At 44.4% G+C, this 22,500-nt stretch overlaps 3 long non-coding RNA genes across 6 annotated transcripts in view; 1 reads left to right on the top strand and 2 right to left on the bottom strand.

Moving 5' to 3' along the window:
* Positions 1 to 4,009: 4,009 nt before the first annotated feature.
* On the bottom strand, positions 4,010 to 4,934 carry LOC127004717 (uncharacterized). Its single transcript, XR_007757933.1, has 3 exons — positions 4,839 to 4,934; positions 4,419 to 4,698; positions 4,010 to 4,138 (listed from the first exon to the last, which is right to left on the bottom strand). It is a non-coding gene; the product is annotated as an uncharacterized LOC127004717 (long non-coding RNA).
* On the top strand, positions 4,032 to 5,978 carry LOC127004716 (uncharacterized). 4 transcript variants are annotated; one of them, XR_007757930.1, is made up of 3 exons: positions 4,032 to 4,106; positions 4,177 to 4,967; positions 5,032 to 5,978. It is a non-coding gene; the product is annotated as an uncharacterized LOC127004716 (long non-coding RNA). The 4 variants fall into 4 exon arrangements; XR_007757928.1 differs by having other exon boundaries at positions 4,177 to 4,666; positions 4,947 to 5,978; XR_007757932.1 differs by having other exon boundaries at positions 4,076 to 4,106; positions 4,177 to 4,246; positions 4,317 to 5,978.
* Positions 5,979 to 17,790: 11,812 nt separating this feature from the next.
* Positions 17,791 to 22,500, bottom strand: part of LOC127004718 (uncharacterized) — a 62,552-nt gene continuing 57,842 nt past the window's right edge. The window contains exon 3 of the long non-coding RNA XR_007757934.1: positions 17,791 to 17,888. This is a non-coding gene — a long non-coding RNA (uncharacterized LOC127004718). The remainder of the gene's footprint in view (positions 17,889 to 22,500) is intronic.

Genomic DNA, 22,500 nt, shown 5'->3' on the forward strand with positions numbered 1-22,500 from the left:
CTCCCATAACCAAACCTCACATATCCATGCACCAACCCTTTACTTCCTTGCCCGACACGGAGTCATTAACCTTTCCTATTCCACATGCTCTTTACCTAACTCTCATTATGTACGACCATTACTCATCATCCCCATACCTTATAACAGACCTGCAAATTTCTCCTTCGCCTCCTACCATATCCTCCCTTCTTCCTAATTCACACTCCGTACCGCCATTCCTCTTGCCAGTCCTCCCTTCACTTACCTCCTCTCCCACCCTAGTACGCACTCTATCTAATCACCCATCTCCTGCTTATACCTACCTAGCCCCCCTCCCTTATCCACCCGGCGATCACACCCACCTCAACCTCCTCCTCCTCCTTCTCCTCTAACAAGCCGCCCTGCAGACCACTCACTCCCTTACGTAACCTCCACCCACACTCGTACCCAGATCAACCCAAGCGAACAGTAAGACCCAAACTGCCCCCTGACCTGCCCCCTCACGCCTAGTTTCCACCTGCTCCCCTGACTCACCCACCCAGATACGCTCAAGTCGGCAGGTGGGCAGGTGAACAGGTAAAGCAGACAGGTAGGTAGACACAGACATATACAATTACACATAGATCCTCACGCTTTGTTTCCCACCTGCTTCCCCGACACACCTAACCACTCAAGCAGGCGGTAGGCAGGTGGACAGGTGAGCAGGTACGCAGACAGGCAGGCAGACAAACACATACAGGTACACTCACTCCCACGACCCACCTGGCGCAGACTAATTAACCCTCACCCTCTCCTCCTCCTCCTCCTCCTCCTCCTCTTCCTCCTGCCCCGGAAAGGAGATTACTTGGGTGGGAAGAAGGTACACCGTCGCACTTACCTGAGGCTGCTTCAGGTAAGTAAGTACCAGGTGTCATTCCGGTAGGAGGTCTTAATGTCTAGTCTCCCTGGATTACGAGCCGAATACGAGGGCTCTAATAGAAGGTTTTCCCTCCCTAGCGAGCCAGAGAAATGAGATGAGGAGGAGGAGGAGGAGGAACAGCGAGAACGAGCAGCACCAATCGCGAGTGGGTGGATGCTTGTAAGGTGGAGAAAGAGAAAGAGAGAGAGAAAGAGAGAGAGCCGCATACAAGGAAGGGTTGAGGAATAAAAAAAGGGGTCAGTGAGGAGGAGGAGGCCAATAAAGGAAAGAGGATTATGTACGCAATTGTGTATGTACAGGTGCGGCGAGTGTACGAATTAGGGGACTCAGGTGTGGCCGAGCTGCTTGTTTGTGGCCGCTGTGATGAGTGTAGCTTAACTTTTTTATTGAGTCTCCGCTCCTCAAAAGTATAGAGGATGAAAAGAGAGGTTGAAGGTGAAAATAATAAAGAAGACGAAGAAGGAGAGAGAGAGAGAGAGAGAGAGAGAGAGAGAGAGAGAGAGAGAGAGAGAGAGAGAGAGAGAGAGAGAGAGAGAGAGAGAGAATAAAAACGACTACCTGCTTTGCCCAAGGAGTCCTCAAGCTCATAATCATAACTACCTATTGTTGAAAATCACAAAGAGCAAAAAGAGGGAGCATTTCAACCCTCTCTTCCACCTTTTCCACCTCCACTACCCCCCCTTCCTCCACCACCACCGCCACCACCAAGACCAAGAACACTAACCCTCCACAGAATCTACCTTTATTAGTTCCAACACCTGCCCTTTATGTGATAAGTTACCTTGACTAATCATTCTGTGAGGAGTAGGTAGCTTTTCAAACACTTGCCGCCCCTCCTCCTCCTCCTCCTCCTCCTCCTCCTCCTCCTCTTCCTTCTCATAACGCCTTTATACTTTCTTTTCCTCCTCTTCCTCCTCCTATGCCGTACAATGACCACCACTACCACCACCCGCACCCGTTGCACCTTTCTTAAGTGGCGCCGTACTGTGGAGAAAGCTGGTTCTAAAGGGATGGACCTAACAAACTGGCAAAGGGCACCCAAGCGTGTTTATAAGCTTCACATTACGCTTCTTCAGGTTTGAGAGCCGCTACCCTTGGCCTTTAAACCCCTGCACCACCAGCACGCCTATTCCAGCATCGCACCCACCACCACCACCATCACCACCACGAGGGGGATACACGTTTCACATTCATCGCAACGTTTGTTTGTCCAGAGCGCAGTGAAAGGCCGTGCTGACAAAACGTTGGCCCAAACAAATAAATTAATAACTATGGTCAATGCTGATCAATTTGGAGTTAAAATCATTAGCATACTGTTTGCCGCTGCCGCCTGCCTGTTCCCCCGTCCAAACCCCTCCCCCCCAAGAACTCCCCCCCCCTCCCACACAACCAATCCCCCTCCCCCTCCGCCCAACACACGAGCATATAGTTTTTTTTTTTCCTCCACTTCTCCACTTCTCCACTTCTTACTATCATATAATTATTAGAGAGACTGAAAGAAGAGAGAGAGAGAGAGAGAGAGAGAGAGAGAGAGAGAGAGAGAGAGAGAGAGAGAGAGAGATAATTGAAGAGTTGACAAAGGAGAAGGCAGAAGGCAGACTACAAGAAAAGGAAGCGAAATTAAGCAAGTATGAAAGGAGACAAAAATATAGGAAAGAAGGCAGGGTGGGGAGGTGGAGAGAGGAAGAAGAGGAGAACTGGAGGAAGCTGATCAAAAGACATCACCCACAATAATGCATGTTTCTCTCCCTTCTCTTCCTTCTTCTCCTTCTCCCTCCTTTATCCTGCTTACCGCTGTCTCGTTCTTCCTCATTTTCCTCCTCCTCCTCCTCCTCCTCCTCCTCCTCCTCCTCCTCCTCCTCCACCTTCTTCTCTGCTCTTCTTCCTCCTCCTCCTTCTCCTCTTCCTTCCCCATGTCTCGTCCTTCATCCTTTTCTTACATCCATCTCTCCTCCTCCTGTTCCTCCTCCTCCTCCTCCTCCTACCCCCATCCCCCCCAAAGATCCGGGGAGTTAATATCCGACAGTTCATTACACGCAGACAAATTGGAAACCGGTGGGGCTGATGATGACACTGATGATGACGATGATGGTGATGATAACAGTGGTGGCAGGGGGGGTGATGGATCAAGTGGAGGAGGAGGAAAAGTAATAAAAATATGGGTGGATAATAAAAACAAAAACAGTGACAATACTCATACTAATACTAACACTAATACTAAAAACAAAATAACAATAATACTAACGATAACAATATGTACAAGAACGTATATATGAACGACCATTTTTCATTTTTTCATTCTCTCTCTCTCTCTCTCTCTCTCTCTCTCTTTTATAGTTGTAGTAGTAGTAGTAGTAGTAGACTAGTAGTAGTAGTAGTAGTAGTAGCAGCAGCAGCAGTAGTAGTAGTAGTACCGGACATATTCCCCCAAGGATTTTACTTCTCCGAACGTTTTCCCCCTTGACAAAGTCTCCCATGAACATATTCCTTTCTGGACATTTCCCCCTCCGGACATTATCCACTTTCTCAATTATCTATTTAATGAGCGAAATAATAAATAAATGAATAATAAAACAGACAACTAAAGATAAGGAACATGTAATAAAAAGGAAATATTGGAAGAAAGAAAGAAAGAGGGAAACGGAGGAAGTTTTTGGATATTCTGTGCGCGTTTCCGAGGCCCTTCGGCCTTCCATCCCTGAAACGATAAACGCAGTGAGCAGCGCATTCACAGTACTTATGATTAATTTCATAATCCAGTCTGGTAGTTTTAAGAAGCGAGTTCTAGCATTAGCCTTCCTCGCCTCGGCAGGGCTAAGGAGCGCCAGCAAGCCCGAGGTCTCCTTGGTGAGCGTGGCAGTACTGGAGGGCTCCCCGAAGGGCACCTTGGTGTCCTCCGGGGCGTCCGCGGAGGTGCCGGAGATATGCCCGGGTAGGTGGGGCTCGTTAGCCGTGGTAGGCAATTCACCTAGGAGAGCAAACTCCGAACAACAAACCCGGGCAGGTGAGGCTCGTTAGCCGTGGTAGGCAATTCACCTAGGAGAGCAAACTCCGAACAACAAACCCGGGCTGGTGGATCTCGTTAGCGTAAGGCAGTTCACCTAGGAGAAGGACAACTCTGACCACAAACCCGGGAAGGTGAGGATCGTTAGCCGTGGTAGGCAGTTCACCTAGGAGAGGGACAACTCCGAACAACAAACACGGGCAGGTGAGGATCGTTAGCCGTGGTAGGCAGTTCACCTAGGAGAGGGACAACTCCGAACAACAAACCCGGGTAGGTGAGGATCGTTAGCCGTGGTAGGCAGTTCACCTAGGAGAGGGACAACTCCGAACAACAAACACGGGCAGGTGAGGATCGTTAGCCGTGGTAGGCAGTTCACCTAGGAGAAGGACAACTCCGAACAACAAACACGGGCAGGTGAGGATCGTTAGCCGTGGTAGGCAGTTCACCTAGGAGAGGGACAACTCCGAACAACAAACACGGGCAGATGGGGCTCGTTAGCCGTGGTAGGCAGTTCACCTAGGAGAAGGACAACTCCGAACAACAAACACGGGCAGGTGAGGATCGTTAGCCGTGGTAGGCAGTTCACCTAGGAGAGGGACAACTCCGAACAACAAACACGGGCAGGTGAGGATCGTTAGCCGTGGTAGGCAGTTCACCTAGGAGAGGGACAACTCCGAACAACAAACACGGGCAGGTGAGGATCGTTAGCCGTGGTAGGCAGTTCACCTAGGAGAGGGACAACTCCGAACAACAAACACGGGCAGGTGAGGATCGTTAGCCGTGGTAGGCAGTTCACCTAGGAGAAGGACAACTCCGAACAACAAACACGGGCAGGTGAGGATCGTTAGCCGTGGTAGGCAGTTCACCTAGGAGAAGGACAACTCCGAACAACAAACACGGGAAGGTGGAGATCGTTAGCCGTGGTAGGCAGTTCACCTAGGAGAGGGACAACTCCGAACAACAAACACGGGCAGATGGGGCTCGTTAGCCGTGGTAGGCAGTTCACCTAGGAGAGGGACAACTCCGAACAACAAACCCGGGCAGGTGGAGCTCGTTAGCCGCAAGGTAGTTCGCCTAGGAGAGCAAACTCCGATTACAAACCCGGGCTGGTGGAGCTCGTTAGCGTAAGGCAGTTCACCTAGGAGAGCAAACTCCGATTACAAACCCGGGCTGGTGGAGCTCGTTAGCGTAAGGCAGTTCACCTAGGAGAGCAAACTCCGATTACAAACCCGGGCTGGTGGAGGTCGTTAGCGTAAGGCAGTTCACCTAGGAGAGCAAACTCCGATTACAAACCCGGGCTGGTGGAGCTCGTTAGCGTAAGGCAGTTCACCTAGGAGAGCAAACTCCGATTACAAACCCGGGCTGGTGGAGCTCGTAAGCGTAAGGCAGTTCACCTAGGAGAAGGACAACTCCGAACAACAAACCCGGGCAGGTGGAGATCGTTAGCCGTGGTAGGCAGTTCACCTAGGAGAAGGACAACTCCGAACAACAAACCCGGGCAGGTGGAGATCGTTAGCCGTGGTAGGCAGTTCACCTAGGAGAGGGACAACTCCGAACAACAAACCCGGGCAGGTGGAGATCGTTAGCCGTGGTAGGCAGTTCACCTAGGAGAGGGACAACTCCGAACAACAAACCCGGGCAGGTGGAGCTCGCTAGCCGCAAGGTAGTTCACCTAGGAGAGGAAACTCCGATTAAAAACCCGGGCTGGTGGAGCTCGTTAGCGTAAGGCAGTTCACCTAGGAGAGCAAACTCCGAATACAAACCCGGGCTGGTGGAGCTCGTTAGCGTAAGGCAGTTCACCTAGGAGAGCAAACTCCGATTACAAACCCGGGCTGGTGGAGCTCGTTAGCGTAAGGCAGTTCACCTAGGAGAAGGACAACTCTGACCACAAACCCGGGCAGGAGGGGTTCGTTAGCCGTGGTAGGCAGTCCTCCTAGGAGAAGGAAAACTCCGAAATCAAACCAACCAACCAAATAAATAAATAAAATAAAATAAAATAAACAAATTAAACAATTAAATAAATAAGTAAATAAATAAAATACAGTAAAATTAAATATAAATATACTACAATACAAACACACATCATGAAAGAGAGAGAGAGAGAGAGAGAGAGAGAACATGCCCATCGAACTGAACTGAAAATAATCGAATGAGTGACAGCACAAGAGGATTTCGTTGGACTTTCGGTATTTTTGTAGAAATATTTACTTTTCGAACTTGTGCTGTCAAAGGGAGATCAGAGGAAGGGAGGAGAGGAGGGACGCTGCGAGGGAGGGAGAGAGGAAGAGAACGTAAAGGTAAAGCAGGGAGCATATGTACTCTGAACTGCGCATTGCGTCGGCGTTCATCTCCGTCTCCTTGGCCCTTGAGGCTGTGGTGGATAGGACGTCACCCACAACAATGATTTTTTTCTCCCTCCTCTCTTCCTCCTCCTCTTCCGTCCCCTCCTTTTTTTCTGCTTATCACTGTCTCGTTCTTCCTCCTTTTCCTCCTCCTTCCCTCATCCTCCTCCTCTTCCTTCACCTCCTTTATTTTATCCCGCTTATCACTGTCTCGTTCTTCCTCCTTTTCCTCCTCCTTCCCCTTTTCCTCCTCCTCTTTCTTCTCCTCTTCCTTCTCCTCATCCAATAGACACAGAGTCACCACAGTTTACCTTCCCCATTTTCCCCAGGTACTCATTGCTTGACCATCCGGAAATGAAGGAAGAGCACTAGAGTGGACTGCGCCGACAGCTCTGGCCAGAATCGAACCTTGGCCGTAGATTAGAGGGTATGCGTGCTTGAAGGCATTGACGAGGAGGAAGGAATGTAGAGGAGAAGGAAACGAGGGAAGAAGAAGGGGAGGAAGAGAAAATAAGGAAAAAGAAAAAGAGGGAATGTAGAGGAGAAGGAAAGGAGGGAAGAGGAAGGGGAGGAGGAGAAAATAAGGAAAAGGTTAAAAGGAAATGAAGAACAGCCGCCCCCATCCTTCCCCGAGGCGGCAGTCAACACGAGCCGCTGTCCCGCTGAAAGGCGCCCGATATGCAGATCAGTCGCCTCAGGGCCACGATGTTATCAGGACAGGTATTACGAAGCCTGATTACGAGGAGGAGGAGGAGGAGGAGGAGGAGGAGGTGCTGGTGGGGGTGGAGGAGAAAGTAGTAAGATAGGATAGAAAAGTTAGGTTGTTAAGTATATCCCTTCATCTCTCTCTCTCTCTCTCTCTCTCTCTCTCTCTCTCTCTCTCTCTCTCTCTCTCTCTCTGCTCTGTTTTCTCCTTTTCCTCCTTTCCATTAGTCCTCTTTCCTCCTCCACTAGTTTCCTATTCTCCCTCTCTTCATCCCTTCTCAATCCTCCTCCTCCTCCTCCTCCTCCTCCTCCTCCTCCTCCTCCTCCTCCTCCTCCCTCACCAGCACTCGTTTTTCTTCCTCCCTCCATCGTCTGCATCTGTAATCTCTCGCCCTTCATCTTTTTTTTCCTCTTCACCTTCGTTCGCATCTTTTTTCACGTCATTTCCCTTCCTTTACGCGTCTTCCATCTCTTCATCTTTATTTTTTTTCTTCCCTTTTTTCATGTCATGCTTTTACACTTTTGCGCATGTCTCTCCTCCTTCTCTTCTTCACTTTACCTTCAACTCGTTTTTTTTTTCTCTCTCTCCTTCCCTTTTCAACCTCTCCTCCTTTTCTACCTCCCTTCCTTCCCTCAACACTCGAATCCGTTATCCTCTCTCCTTTTTTTTTCTTTTGCACTTTCTACACTTCTCCCCCTCTTCTAACTCTTATTCCTTTACGTATCTGCTCCTATTCCCCTCTTTCTATTCCCTTCCACTTCTGCCATCCACCCTCCTTCCTCCTTTTTCTCCTGCACTGTTTCGAAATTTTCTCCTCTCTTCTGCCTCTTCCTGCTTCATCAACACGTAGTCTATTTCTAGTTCCCTTCTTACTCCTTTTTTTTTTTTTCCTCATCCCTTCTTTGCTGTACACTCCACTCTGTTCCCTTATTACTACTCTTCCTCTACCTCTTGCGATTCTTACTCTGTTTTCTCATTTATATAGAATATCTCCCTTTACTCTCTTCATCCCTTCTCTCTACTCTCCCTTCTTCCCGTTAGTCCATTTCTCTGTAGTTATAATCATTCTGTTTTCTTTTGATCTCCCAAACTCGGTGCCTTCCCTCCCCTTAGCTCTCTTTTTCCAGTCTCCTCTTCCCCTCCCTCTATACTTCTAAAAATACTTGCTTCCCTCCCATTACCCTGCTTGTTGTTCCTCCCCTTCCCTCCTTCCCTTCCCTTCCCTCCTGTTAACTCACTCAGTGTCTCCCTCAGTCAATCTTTCCTTGCTGCCTCACTTTCTCGCTCTGCTTCTCTCCCTCTCCTCCTTTCCTACCTTTTTTTCCCTTTCATTTCATTTCGTTTCATTTGATTTCGTTTCCCATCCTTCCCTTGCTTGCTTTTTCCCCTTCCTTTCCTTCCGCTTTCTGTCTCTCTATTCCTTTTTCCCTTCATGGCTATCTATTTCACTTTCCTTTCCTTTCTTTCTTACTTCTTTACTTTCTTTAGTTTCACCTTTTCCCACTTTCCTTTACATCTCTCCCTCTATTCCTTTTCCACGTATCTCTTAATTACCCTTTCTTTTTCTTTTTTTCTACCTTTATCTCCTACCTCTCTCTTCTCCTCTTTTCCTTCCGCACATCCCTCCCTCTTTTTCCTAACTACCTATCTCTATTTTCATTTTCTTTTCTTTCTTTCCTATCTCTCTTCTTTTCCTCTCCTACCTCTCTCCTTCTACCTTTTCCCTCCCTCCTCTTCCTCCCTCCCTTGCCTCTGAGCCTCGAGGGGCTGAGCGAGGGCCGTCCATGTTCCTTCCCGCCACAGCGTTACGCCCTCCCCCTTACGAAGCTAAAAAATGACTGGGAAAAGACTTGATTGACAGCTTGGCCGCTCTCCCCTATCTACCATTCTCCTCCTCCTCCTCCTCCTCCTTCCCATACTGGCTTTTATAATGTTTTTAAGAATCAACTACATGCACTGTTTATTCTCACTCTAATTCAACTTCACGACTGTAGTGTATTCTTACTTTAATTCTACTTCACGACTGTAGTGTTATGGGTAGTAGTTTCCTCTTATTTCTCTCTTTACTGTAGAATTTCCATGTCCCTTTCTTCCTTAAAGGCACATGGTGTTTTCTTCTATTTCCTGCCGGCACGTTGACGGAGGGAGAGGTGGGTGGGAAGGAGCCTTCATTTAGTCTGTCCTGTCCTACCACACATAGATTACTATAAAAAAAAGTAGCGGTAGTAGACAGACATCCTCATCCTAGACCGACAGGTCTTCTGGTGTCTGTTCTTCCTATGTATTCCTATGTATTCCTATTCCTTCTCTCCTTCCTCCTGAGTTCTGAAAGCAATGTTGTCTCTCTGCATGTAATTTGCTTGCAGTTCCGCCAATACAACTTTTCTAATTTATCTTATTGAAAGTGATATTGTTTTCTTGTGTTCAGGTGTCTGGTTTTCCTATTCTTTTATATTTTCTTCGCGTTAAATTACTAAAGCAGCTACCCCCATCATTATCACCATCCCCGCACGCTGTTGTTTGTCAGTGTCGTTGGTGGTCATTCATTATATCAATTCGCAGAGAAGAAAAATTTAATGAGAAAGAAATATATCAAAGGGACATTAAAACTCATCCTATTAATCAGTGACTGGCAATACTGGCTCCTCCTCTTTTCCTCTGTACGGTTCATCATCATCTTTCTCCGCTTCCTCTTCCTCTTTCTCCACTTTGTCATCCTCCTCCAATTCCCTCTCCCAATATTGTTGTTCCATACTTTTTTCTATACTTTTATTTTACGCTTTTGTCGTTCTATGCTCTAAGCCTCTTTGTTGTTAGCCTGTTTTGTAGTTTCGTAGCTCTGGATATTTTTTTCTATTACTCTCGGACTGTATTTTATTTTTAATCCAAGCTCTTGTTATTAACTTGTTTTGCAGCTTTGTGACAAGGATTCTTTTTTCTGATCTCGTCTGTCCATCCCATCCCGTGTGTGTGTGTGTGTGTGTGTGTGTGTGTGTGTGTGTGTGTGTGTGTGTGTGTGTGTGTGCTCCAGAAGTCTTGTCGCCGCCTGCCCTCCTGATGTAGCCAATCCGTTAGGGCGGCAACGCTGTCCGTCTGCTGTCAATTCTGTGCATAATAAGACACGACCAGACGCTGCCCTCTTAGCGTTTTCTGTATTTTATTTTCCTTTGTTTTTTTGCCCTAACGGTTCATCATCATCTTTATCCGCTTTTTCTTCCTCTTTCTCCACTTTCTCACCCTCTTCCTCTTTCCCTTCTTCTTGCTGGTCCTCTTGGTCATGGGCGTTCTCCTCCATTTCATTATCATCAGTATCTTCTATGCCATTATCTTTGCTTCTTTTTCTTTATTCTTTTCTTTTTCCTCTTCTTGTTCTTGTTCTTGTTCTACTTCTGTTTTACTTTTCTCTTCTTGTTCTTCTCCTTTTTTCTTATATTTCTTCTTTTATTTCATTTCAGTCTTCATGTTTATTTCTTGTTCTTGTTCTTCTTCTACTTCTGTTTTACTTTTTTCTTCTTTTTTCTTATAATTCTTGTATTTCGTTTCGGTCTTCGTGTTTATATCTTTTTCTTTCAAACTTTTGCCTCATAATGGTGGCCAGAGAATCTTAATTAACCTTCTCTCTCTCTCTCTCTCTCTCTCTCTCTCTCTCTCTCTCTCTCTCTCTCTCTCTCTCTCGCATTACGCCACACAATATTCCTTCCTTCCTCTCCGGGAGTTCCTAAGTTAGCATCATACAACTTCCTAAGACTCAAACTTTCTAATGCAAAAGTTAAGGCCGCCACAACGCGTCGATTATAATGCACGTTAATTTCCCTCTCGGTATTAATGGAATTACTTCTAAATACAACATTATCTCATTGGCTTAAAACTTCTTCTCGGTTGTATGATGCATCAGGTAAGTTATATTTTTTTCTCTCCTCGTTCAGTCGTTCCCTTAAAACTGCTTTCTCATAAGGACACAAGAACATATGAGTAAGTCTGCAAGTGTCTGGTAGGCTTTTATATACAAGGCAGTTCCTGTAAACCTAAGCCCACCTAACCTTACTATTCATGAACTTATTTAACCTTTTTTAATGTATCTATCGTACTGACACCAACAACATGAGTGCCAAGTCTGTTCGATTCATTCACCACTCTATCTGTAAGTAAATTTTTGCCATGTCTTTGCTGAATCTGAATTTATCCAACTTAGACCAATTACTACGCGTCCTACCCGGCTCTCTGACCACGAAACCATTATAATTCGATCCTCCACCCCATTACTCTCCCATAGTGCTTTCCCTTTCTTTATGGCTGTTCGTACTTCCTGTTTCGTTACTTCAGGGTCGTCGTCCTTGTTATTTCACTCAAAGATAATTGTTTAAAAAAAATTGCCTCTGCTGATTAAATTGTTTTCGCTCTTTCATCGTAATTTTACCTAATGAACTCAATTTTCGGCGTTTGGAAAGATTATACGACTCCTCTCCGACATCCGCCATAAATGATGAGGAACATGACATTTCTGAAGTGATAAAAAACAACATTTCTACTCTTCTCTGCTGCTGTCTCATTTCACGCACGCACACACAAAGCCTGACCCTAACATAATACACTACATAACAATGGCTGACAGGACCCATTCCAGAGACGCTGTTCTACACGTATTAGATAAAGAAAACAACCATCTTGCACAAACTTAGGAAAAGAGAAACAGAGAAAATTAAGAAAACTTTAGCCTACTCACATCACCAAAAGAATTATAAAAATAGGAGAAAAATGAGGTTTATTTCCAGACGCGTCCACGACAACAGTGACGTCAGACTCCTCAGTTATTTACGATTCGCCTTATTTTTAGCCTCGCCACGCGTCACATACCGACAGCCGAGAAAATTAATCCTCCTGCATGCATGATGGGACGAAGTGTGGCGGGAATGGTCGAAAGCCAAGAGCCATTCATCGTTAGAGGCGTCCGTCCACTCTAGTTTTCGCTCATTCTCTATTCTGTCGTTCATAAGATGGCATATAATTTGACTTTCAGTATCCTGAGTCAGAAGAGAAAATCAAGCCTGCCGCAGAACACGAATAGCACGAAAACGGTCGAAAATATATGCAATTCACAGTCAAACGTGCCAGTTTTCTATTTTTTTGCTCATTTTCCACCATGGCGCTCGTCAGGTGGGAGGTATTTTCATGGGAGTGAACTGCACCACCCTTAACTTAATTTTGCCTTACTTCCTGCAGCTCCTCCTCCCTTCAGCGTCACAAACACACACGAGAGACAAGATATCTTACACTGGTTAGCACTCTTGACAATTCACACCCACATCCACACCCACGCCCACACACCTAACCCCCCCCACACACACACACACTCACACCTACACCCACCCACCAACACCCATACCCACACCCACACCCTGAGCTAACTGACGCATACACACCCACGCAGCTCTCTTCCTTAGCGTCAAAAGGACCAGACGACACGGCTTAGCATTCTTCAGGTTCCTGGTACTCCCACACTCCTATCCTCAATACACCAAGAATCTTCTGCCGTACATCCTGCAGCTAACTTCTTGAGCGTCACCCGATTATGAGAAGAAGATATGAGTTTTCAGCATTCTTGGCGTTCCTGTCATTCACACACCCTCACACACCCAGCCACCTACCTCGACGTAATAGCTCTCCCGATCCCTACTGTTCCAAACCTTTCTATCTCCTCACCCACCTGCTTGCTCCTCTCACCCTTACATCCCGCCTCTTTCTTTGACGATTTTCCTCTTCCTCCTCCTCCTCCTCCTCCTCTTTCTCACTTCAGTCACGTCGCGTCACCTCCAAAAGCCACCTGCACCCAATGAAATACTTGTCACTCACTCGCTCACTCACTCACTCACTCACTCACTCTGTAAAATTGTCTGACCACCATCACGACCTCTTCTATTATCGCCACCACCACCACCACCACCACTATATTACCACCATCCACCGCCATCATCACAATCTCACCACCCCAAGTGTCCTTCACATCATCATCATCATCCTTCCCCTCACTCCATCCTCTTTCTCCATCCAAAATCTGTACCGTTGGTTCTTCCCTTCCTCGCCGTGATTGTATTTTATCTTACTTCTCCCGTTTTTCTACAATTCTTTCCCATCTCTGTTTGCTTGTTTGACTGTTTCGCTGCCTTTCTACCCTTTTATCTATTCATCTCTGTCTGTCTGTCTGTCTGTCTGTCTCTCTCTCTCTCTCTCTCTCTCTCTCTCTCTCTCTCTCTCTCTCTCTCTCTCTCTCTCTCTCTCTCTCTCTCTCTCAAGTATTAGCATTCTTTCCCCCACTACCAGCAGGATCAGGCTATCTCCCCTCATACCTCCCTCCCTCCCCCCTTCACTCTCTCCTCCACCCTCCTCGCTTCGCTCTCTCTTTTCTCTCCCTTCTAAAGCATTGTGTCGCCCGGCAAGGGAGAGAAAAAAAGAATCTATTGTTTTTTTTATGTTTTAGATTTTCAGTTTAGCTTTAAGAGGTCGAGACACTTTCCATTTTTCTTCCCTGCATGTTATCTGCCTTTATTTATTGCTCTCTCTCTCTCTCTCTCTCTCTCTCTCTCTCTCTCTCTCTCTCTCTCTCTCTCTCTGATATTATTTCTTCTCCATATTTTTCATACTTTTCTGCCTCACCATTCGTTCTGCTTCTTAACCCTCCTTCTCCCTCCTCCTCCTCCTCCTCCTCCTCCTCCTCCTCCTCCTCTGTCCACACGCTTCCTAACCTAAATCATCACGTCTCCCCTTTCTCCTCCTAATTTCTTCTCCATTTCCTTTACACTTTTCCCTCGTTTCATATCTCCCTTCCTTGAATCTTCTTCCCCTCCTCTTGCCCTTCCTCCTTCTTTCTTCCTTCTTCCTCTTGGTCCATTCGTCTTTGCTCCATTAGTCTTAAACACACACCTATTTTCGTCACTACATTTTCTCCTCCTCCTCCTCCTCCTCCTCCTCCTTCTCCTCCTCCACCTCCTTCTCTTTCATCTCCTCGCCAGCGGGCAAAAGGGCGTCGCTTTTCTCAGGAAGTTCGAGAAATATAAACATAAATGTCGTGTCTGTTTTTTTAATTTTTTTTATAGAGCTACATTTTGAGCGGAACATTTTCAAAACTGCCTTTGTCTTTTTTTTTTTATTTATCGAACTTTTCCCTCAAAACTGCCACCGTCCATACGCCTTTTTTCTTTTCTCTTTTTTTTTTTTTGCTTACTCTTTTTTTTTCCTTTTCTTTTCGAGTGAGTTTGTTGGGAAAGTTATTCGTTCAGAGCAAAAGGTGGAGTAAAAATAAATAATAAAGCGGCGAGTTTGCTCTTTTTTTTTTTTTTTTACTTAACAAATGCAACACGCAGTAAAGGGGTGGAGAGAGAGAGAGAGAGAGAGAGAGAGAGAGAGAGAGAGAGAGAGAGAGAGAGAGAGAGAGAGAGAGATGAAAAATATACGACGCGGTTACTACTTTTTCGGCTACGTTAAATGCGTGTGTGGTTTGAGGAAGGGAAGGGAATGAAGGGGGGGGAGGCGACCCGGTGCGCCCCCCATCCTCCTCCCCTCTCCTACACCTGCACTGCCACACCTGTACAGACAACGCTGGTAAGTACAAATTATTAAGACACACACACACACACACACACACACACACACCAGAAGCAAAAAAAAACAAAAAAACAAAAAAACACAAGTTTACAACAAATGAAAAATGGAAAAAAATAAATAATACCAAACTGTACATTGTGTTTTGTGGTGGTGGAGGGAGGGAAGAGAGGATGCGATGAAGGGAGAAGATGTAGGAGGGACTGGAAGGGGGAAAGGAGAAGAGTAAGGTGGAGGAAGGAGAATAACAAACGATGCAAAAATTGAGAAGACTGGGAGGAAAAGAGAAAGGGAGGTTGGGAGAAACAAGAAGAGAGTAGAGGGGAGTGCATTGGAGGAAGGGAGAGACAGAGAGGGTGATTGGGAGAGGAAAGAAAGTAGGGAAGGGAGAGGGGGAATCAACGATAGGAGAAACGGTGAATTAAAGGGGAAGCGAGGGGAAGGTAGTGAAATTGGTTAGAAGAGTTTGGGAGGTAGGTAATTGGAAAGAGGGAGAAAAAATAAGGAACGGAGAGATGGAGGAATGAAATGGAAGATATACAAATAAACCCAATAAACGTTTGGGGGAAGGAAGAGAGATAGAGGGACTATGGAAATGAGGAGAGGCTTAGGGAACACGGAGAAGGAGGAAGGATATAGAGGGAGGAAGGGAGATGGAAAAAAAATCTGCGGGAGGGAGAGACGAGTGAAGGGAAAACTAGTGGGAGGGGAGAAAACAACAGCCTCGGAACCCTATTTGCTTGCACACCTAACGCCTCGGGCTGCAGGTGTGTGTGTGTGTGTGTGTGTGTGAGAGAGAGAGAGAGAGAGAGAGAGAGAGAGAGAGAGAGAGAGAGAAGGGGGGAGGAAAATTGTACTAGATTTAAATTACTGCTTGGAAGTATTGCTGTTGGTGGTGGTAGTGGAGTATTGGTGGGGGTAATGATGGTGGCAGTGGTAGTGTAAATCGTACACATATAACAATATATATATGTGTATATATATATATATATATATATATATATATATATATATATATATATATATATATATATATATATATATATATATATATATATATATATATATATAGGTTTGTATGTATGTAAGAAAAAAACTCAAGGTACATTCTTCTATACAGACTACATAAACATGTCAATATAAATCATACGACTGATTATACACTCTCATGTCTGCTTACTTCTGCTTACTGTGATTGAGCTTGTAGTACTTTTTTGGTTTTTGGGTGTAATCAAGGTTCGTTAACACACTACGATATCAACTGCAGCTGCTACGTTTTCTACGATCATCATCTACATATTTTTTTCCAATCTTTTATTTTTTTATGTATAATCTTCGCTCTTAATGAAGTTACACAGAAAAATGAATGCAAAGAAAAGTTTTGATTTCCATAATGTCATCAACTTCAGATTAAAAACAGAGCTGTCGACTGGTATATGGTGAGTACATGGAGTGGACATCAGAATAACCATGTTGAAGAGGAAAGAAAAACAGGAATGGTAAATACGAAGGGAGAAGGTTAGTGAAGCTGAAAAAGGAGGAGGAGTTGGAGGAAGAGGAGTTGGAGGAGGAGGAGGAGCAATACGATTTTTTAGACGTTATGTGAATGCCGAAAATAATAATGAAAATGAAGGTAATGATAATGAAGATGGTAGAAATGGAGATGATAACGAATGATGATGATGATGATGATGATGATGATGATGATGATGATGATGTAAAAGGTAGTGGTGATGTGCCGCTTAATACGTTCGCCAGAGATTTATTTCCCTTCCATTTTTCCTCTCTCACTCTCAGCGTTTTTTCGGGCACTGAGCACCGTAATATATTGCCTTAAAGTTTTACACGATTTAGATATTAATTGATTCTTGATGTAAAATTCTGACGCGCGTGTAGCAAAGTAAAATAAATGTGGAATTAGGAAATGTTTTTAGATGTGCCCATCCATTTGATCTCTCTCTCTCTCTCTCTCTCTCTCTCTCTCTCTCTCTCTCTCTCTCTCTCTCTCTCTCTCTCACACACACACACACACACACACACACACACACACACACACACACACACACACACCAGAGCACAGCACAAGACAACATTCCCCTCTTCGTCGAGTCTCTGTTGCTCCTCCCTCTCGCTGTGTGCCTCGGTGGAGCTCAAAGAGGCGGGACTTTAACTTTCCTTGACCGTGAAGACAAGTGAGTAATTGCACGTATGCCAACTTGCGTGACTAATTTACCTGCGACAGTTAAGAGAGTCTGTAGCATGGCTGTGTTGTCTCGGTTGGCGGTGGTGGTGGTGGTGGTGGTTGAGGTGGATTGGTTGGGCGTAACTTTGTGATGATATTTAACAAGACTCTCCGATTTTTTTTTTCTCTTTTCTTTTACAGTAGAGGAAACATCTCAAGGTCAAAAACAAAAGGGAAACCAAAAAGCCCTCTCAGAACTGCTCCTATGAAAGCAAGCAGAAGTGAGCGGCGAAAAGAGAGATCAAATTCGGATGGAGATGCGTCTTGATACTCCAGACATTTTTTTTATATAAGATGAAATGAAAGGAACGTTGAGGATGCTGACCAAAGAAAGTGATTTAAGGTGCGACGTTTTGGTTGTACTTAATTTTGCTATTATTATCGGTTGTCTCTCTTTCCCCTTTTATGTTGTTATTCTTAGTTGGTTACCTCAAGAATTTAGAGCATATTTACTGAGAAGAGAGTGAAAAGAATGCTGCGGTTGGCACTAAAGGTGAAAACATGTAGTAATGCATAATGGGAAGGGTGAAAGCTGCTAGCGGTAAAGATGACACGTCTCGATATGGTGCTGTAAAGGTTGATGAGAAGAATGAGCTCAGGCCCGTATTCTCAGACGCTTTCGGCTCTCACAAGTATTTCCCAAGGCCATAAAGGAGAGTGGTCAAGTTCTCATGAGTCTTTTTTCACGTCCACAACACAGCAGAAACCTTGTCAAACTATTACTGGGCTCTTAAAACTGCCCATGGAAATAAACACAACCTCTACGAAATTCTTATCAAGTTTGAAGGTGTAAGCCTCGAAATGTTTGAGAATAAGGGCATTGAACTGATACTAACAACTGTGGTGGGACTTTACGGCTGATATAAGGAATAAAAGGAGAAGCAAACACTAGTGGAAGGGATGAAGAAAGAAATTCCTAAGTAGCCACGATAAATAGGGGTGAGACCAAGGCAAAATGAGGCGTTAAGGTTGAAAGATTTCCAGAGATACTTGACAAACCTTACCTGAGTAGCCTGTAGCAAGGACGACACGTAAACGATCAAAACAGGAAGCCAGGAAGACAGAGGGGCAGGCTCAGAAGCAGACCATTAACACTCACACTGGAACGAAAAAAAAAAAAGAGTTTTATTGATAGCACTTAGGCCCTTCACGAATTCCCTCTACCCATCAAGCATTCTTTTTTTCTGTTTAGTTCTCTGCACATTAATTACTTTCCTCGTGTCTAATTGATCTGTTTTATGTGAATTCAGAAACTTAACTAATGGTTGAAGGAAAAGAAAATGAAGACTGGCATCACTCGAAACTTTAGCGAACTGTTTTCCACCCACTTGAATTTGTTTATTCCTTTGTTTTGCGTTTATACGAAAAGACAAGGAAATACTGGCGTCACTCAAGCCTTTAATGAACTGCTTTCCACCCAACTTTCATTTATTTATTCTTCATTTTGTTTTGCATTTCTTCGCGTGAATACAATTAGCCAAGAGAGTCAGTTCGAGTCCAGGACGTAAAATAATCTGAAAACGTCCGAAGTCACGCGTCTTTTGGAGTCAACGGCGTCCATCTGCTACATCGTTCAATAGGCGGCCGACATTTATTTTTTAGCAAATGTATATTTTACCATTTTTCTCCACATCTAACTAGTGAATTTTATACGTATTCAGAGATTTATAACCTATTCCAAACGTGTCACAGGGGCAGATATATTCAGAACGAACGTGTATGATAATTCCCAGAAAGTTTTGTTTTGCCTGTCATTGTGAACATTTCCTATTTTCCGCGTTAACTTTTTAACGTATTATGTATATAAAAGACTTTAACTAATGACAAAACAAGTCACTGGGATCGAAATAAATACACTTCACAACCAGTGGCAACATTTCCAGCGCAAGCTTCGGTTACGGAAAAATAAAAATGAACAATGTAACAAAGGTAAGCCGACTGACTGCCGCAGGAAATATATACCGAGGCTTTCAGACCCAGAAATAATATTACTCCCAGCGCTGTGTGGTCTGCTGGCCAGTGATGGTTCAATGCATCGAAGTAGAAATGAACGTAGCTGCCTGAAGATGAAATGTGTGTACAAAGCGTTTAGGAAATGAAAGATAAAATTTCACAGAATATACTTTTTGTGATTGTAACTGATTAAGTATTAGTAGAGTAAGTGAATGAATGAGTGAGTAAATGAGTGTTAGTGTGAGTGAATGTGTGAGTGGGTGGGTGAGTGAATGAGCAGGTAAGTGAATGAGAGTGGATGAGTGAATGAACGAGCGAGTGAGTGAGTGACTGACTGACTGATTGGCTGATTACTAGGTTGGTTGGCTGATCAGTGAGCGACCCATTAACTATTTGTTTATTTGAGGAATTGACTGACTGGCTGACTGACTGGATGACTGGCAAAGCAACTGACTAACTGACTGATTGACTGACTGGTTTGGTGAAAATCGATAAATGAAATGACGGCCGGACTGACTGATTGCCTGATCTAAAGGTTGGCTGAGCGACTGACTGCTTGACGGAAGGCTTACTAGCGAATTATCAACATAGAAACTGACTAACATAATCAGGTTATTAAAAACTAATTAACAAACTTACTACGTCATCAGCAAAATAAATCAGATGACCGATGACCGAAAAAATGTGAATGATTATCTAATTGACTATCTAACCGAAAAAAATGGAAGACAAACTGCCGACCGAACAGAATGACTGATTAATTAACTACGTGACTGTCTTTCTTTCTAACTAACGAACTGACTGACTGACTGACTGACCGAGTGATTGACTGACAGGGAATTAATGTTTGCACACCCAGTTTGCTTGCCGCACCGAATGTTACGGAAGAATAATTGCCAGGATGTGAATCGTTAATGAGCTGGTGTTTGTCAATGCACTTTGCAGCATTAATGATTAGGCAAGCATGAGAGGAGAACCTTTTGTTTGTGAGAGAGATGATGGAGAGAAAGGGAAGAAAGCAGGCGATTGGGTGGGAGGTAGAAGGAGTAACGGTTATCGAGGTGGCGGTGACGCATGTAATGGCCGTGGTGGTCAGCGTCTGAATAATTGAATTTGAGCCCTAAGAGCAACGAAAGGCAGTCAGGATAAAGCCCAATAAATAAGGCGCCGTGAATAAATGATGGAGTGCAGCAGAAAGTAAAGATTTTAGTCATATTGATTCGTCATACACAGAACGAGAAGGCGAACATTTCCCAGGCAGGAAAAAGGTGGAGATGGCGGCCGAAGTACTAGTGTGGTGCTGGTAATACTATTATTATTTTTCATATTATTATTATTATTATTATTATTATTATTATTATTATTATTATTATTATTATTATTATTATTATTATTATTATTATTATTATTACTATTATTTTTATTAATAATAATAATATTATTATCATCATTATTATTATTATAATTTTTATTGATATTATTATTATTATTATTATTATTATTATTATTATTATTATTATTATTATTATGAGTAGTAGTAGTAGTAGTAGTAGTAGTAGTAGTAGTTATCCAGAAGACCACCTATCAACCCGGACTCTAGATTCTAGAATTAAAGATGAGCTCCGGGAGGGCAGCATGAGCCAATACAAGATGGCGCCACAATAAACACTGGCCTGCGCCACAACGAGCAGGGCCATACCATCAGGCCCCTCCAAAAACAAGCCTACCGGCGCCCCAAGCGAAGATGTAAAAAAAAAAAAAAAAAAGTTGTAGAAGTAATGGTAGGAGCAGTAGTAGCTAATGAAACAATAATCGATTTCACATCAATAATATCTACGATCAGCACATATGTAATAATAATGATAATAATAATAATAATAATAATAATAATAATAATAATAATAATAATAATAATAATAATAATAATAGCAACAACAACAACAACAACACAAACCATTAACCACCTGTCGACACAAGTAGCCCCGGACGCTCCACGTGATCGCTGCTCGGACAAAAAACAGCACCTTCCTCTCACGGATAATTAAGCCGCCGCCGCCAACAACAAAGAAACAAAGCACGCGTGACGAAACGACGAAGGAATTATTGTTACGACACTTAATTACACTTACGACCTTGTTAAGAACTCATTACGAGAAAAAAAATTGCACGGAAAGCATGTGCCGGAGAATGATACGAGATAGATAGATAGAGAGAGAGAGTTCACCAATTAAATTAAGGGACGAGAGGGAGAAATAAGCTGATAATATTAAGTGGGTATAATTAACGAACTGGAGAGAGAGAGAGAGAGAGAGAGAGAGTGGGAGTGGCAGAAGGCTCATATGCAAGCTAACGTAAACACATGCAAGTCCATAATTTTTCCTAAGGGTTACACTCTCTGATGGTCTGTGTTCTGTGTTTACAAGTGTGTGTGTGTGTGTGTGTGTGTGTGTGTGTGTGTGTGTGTGTGTGTGTGTGTGTGTGTGTGTGTGTGTGTGTGTGTGTGTGTGTGTGTCAGTATATATACTTACTTTATCCTTTACTGTATTTTTGTTGTAACATGTATATAGTCAACACTTAAGTCTGTCAGTCGATCAGTGTTGCCATCACATTCTCTCTCTCTCTCTCTCTCTCTCTCTCTCTCTCTCTCTCTCTCTCTCTCTCTCTCTCTCTCACCCACCCACCCACCCACACACACACACACACACACACACACGGACACACATTTTTCATTAGCTCCTCCCTCATAATCCGTTTACTTATTTCTTAACCATTTCCTCCTCCTCCTCCTCCTCCACCTACCCCTCCTCCTCCTCCACCTCCTCCTCCTTACGCTGAAACTACTACTGATATTAACCATCACTACCAACCCCACTCACCAACATATTTATAAAACACACACTCTCAAGTACCGCAGACAAGGACACTCACACGCTCGCACTCACAACCCTCTCTCTCTCTCTCTTTCTCTTTCTCTCTCTGAAGGAAGAGAGAAGAGTGGATGACAGACTGACTAACTGACTGACTGACTGACTGACTGACTGACTCTCTCTCTCTCTCTCTCTCTCTCTCTCTCTCTCTCTCTCTCTCTCTCTCTCCTCCCTAAAGGCAGCCGTCAAGGGGTTACCTGAGTGCACGTGTTCAGGTGATAATGAACTGATGTAATCAAGGTAGACTGTCAGCCGGGCCGGTGATCCCAAACTTAATGGACGTTCTGGCGGAGGGAGGGAAGGAGGAAGGGACGGAAGGGAGAGGGGGAGGAAAGCAGAAGGGAAGGAAGGGAAGGGAGGCAGAGAAGCAGCAGGGTCGTAAGAGGAAGGGAGGGGAGGGAGAAAAGAATAGATGAGTGATTGGATTGTGGAAGGGAGAGACATATTGAGAGAGGGACGGATAGGACTGAGTGATAAATGATTTGATAGTCAGGAGGAGGAAAGGCAGGAAGAAGGGAGCGAGTGAAAGGAGGAGGAGGAAGAGGGGATTAAGGCAGGAGGAGAGAAAGAGAAGGAAAAGTGGGAGAGCATGAAGAGAGAAACGGTAGGAAGTCAATAGAGAAATGGATGAGAGATAGAGAAGAAAATAAAGACAGGAGGAAGGAAACGAATGAAAGGAGGAGGAGGAGGAGGGGATTCAGGCAGAAGGAGAGAAAGTGAAGGAAAACAGAGAGAGAGGGGGAAGAGAGGAATGGTAGGAAGTCAAAAGAGAAAGGAGAGAGTGATATAAAGACGAAAAATAAATAGAGGAAGAAGGGAACGAGTGAAAGGA

The sequence above is a fragment of the Eriocheir sinensis genome, chromosome 28 (genome assembly GCF_024679095.1).
Source record: "Eriocheir sinensis breed Jianghai 21 chromosome 28, ASM2467909v1, whole genome shotgun sequence".
Lineage (NCBI taxonomy): Eukaryota > Metazoa > Arthropoda > Malacostraca > Decapoda > Varunidae > Eriocheir > Eriocheir sinensis.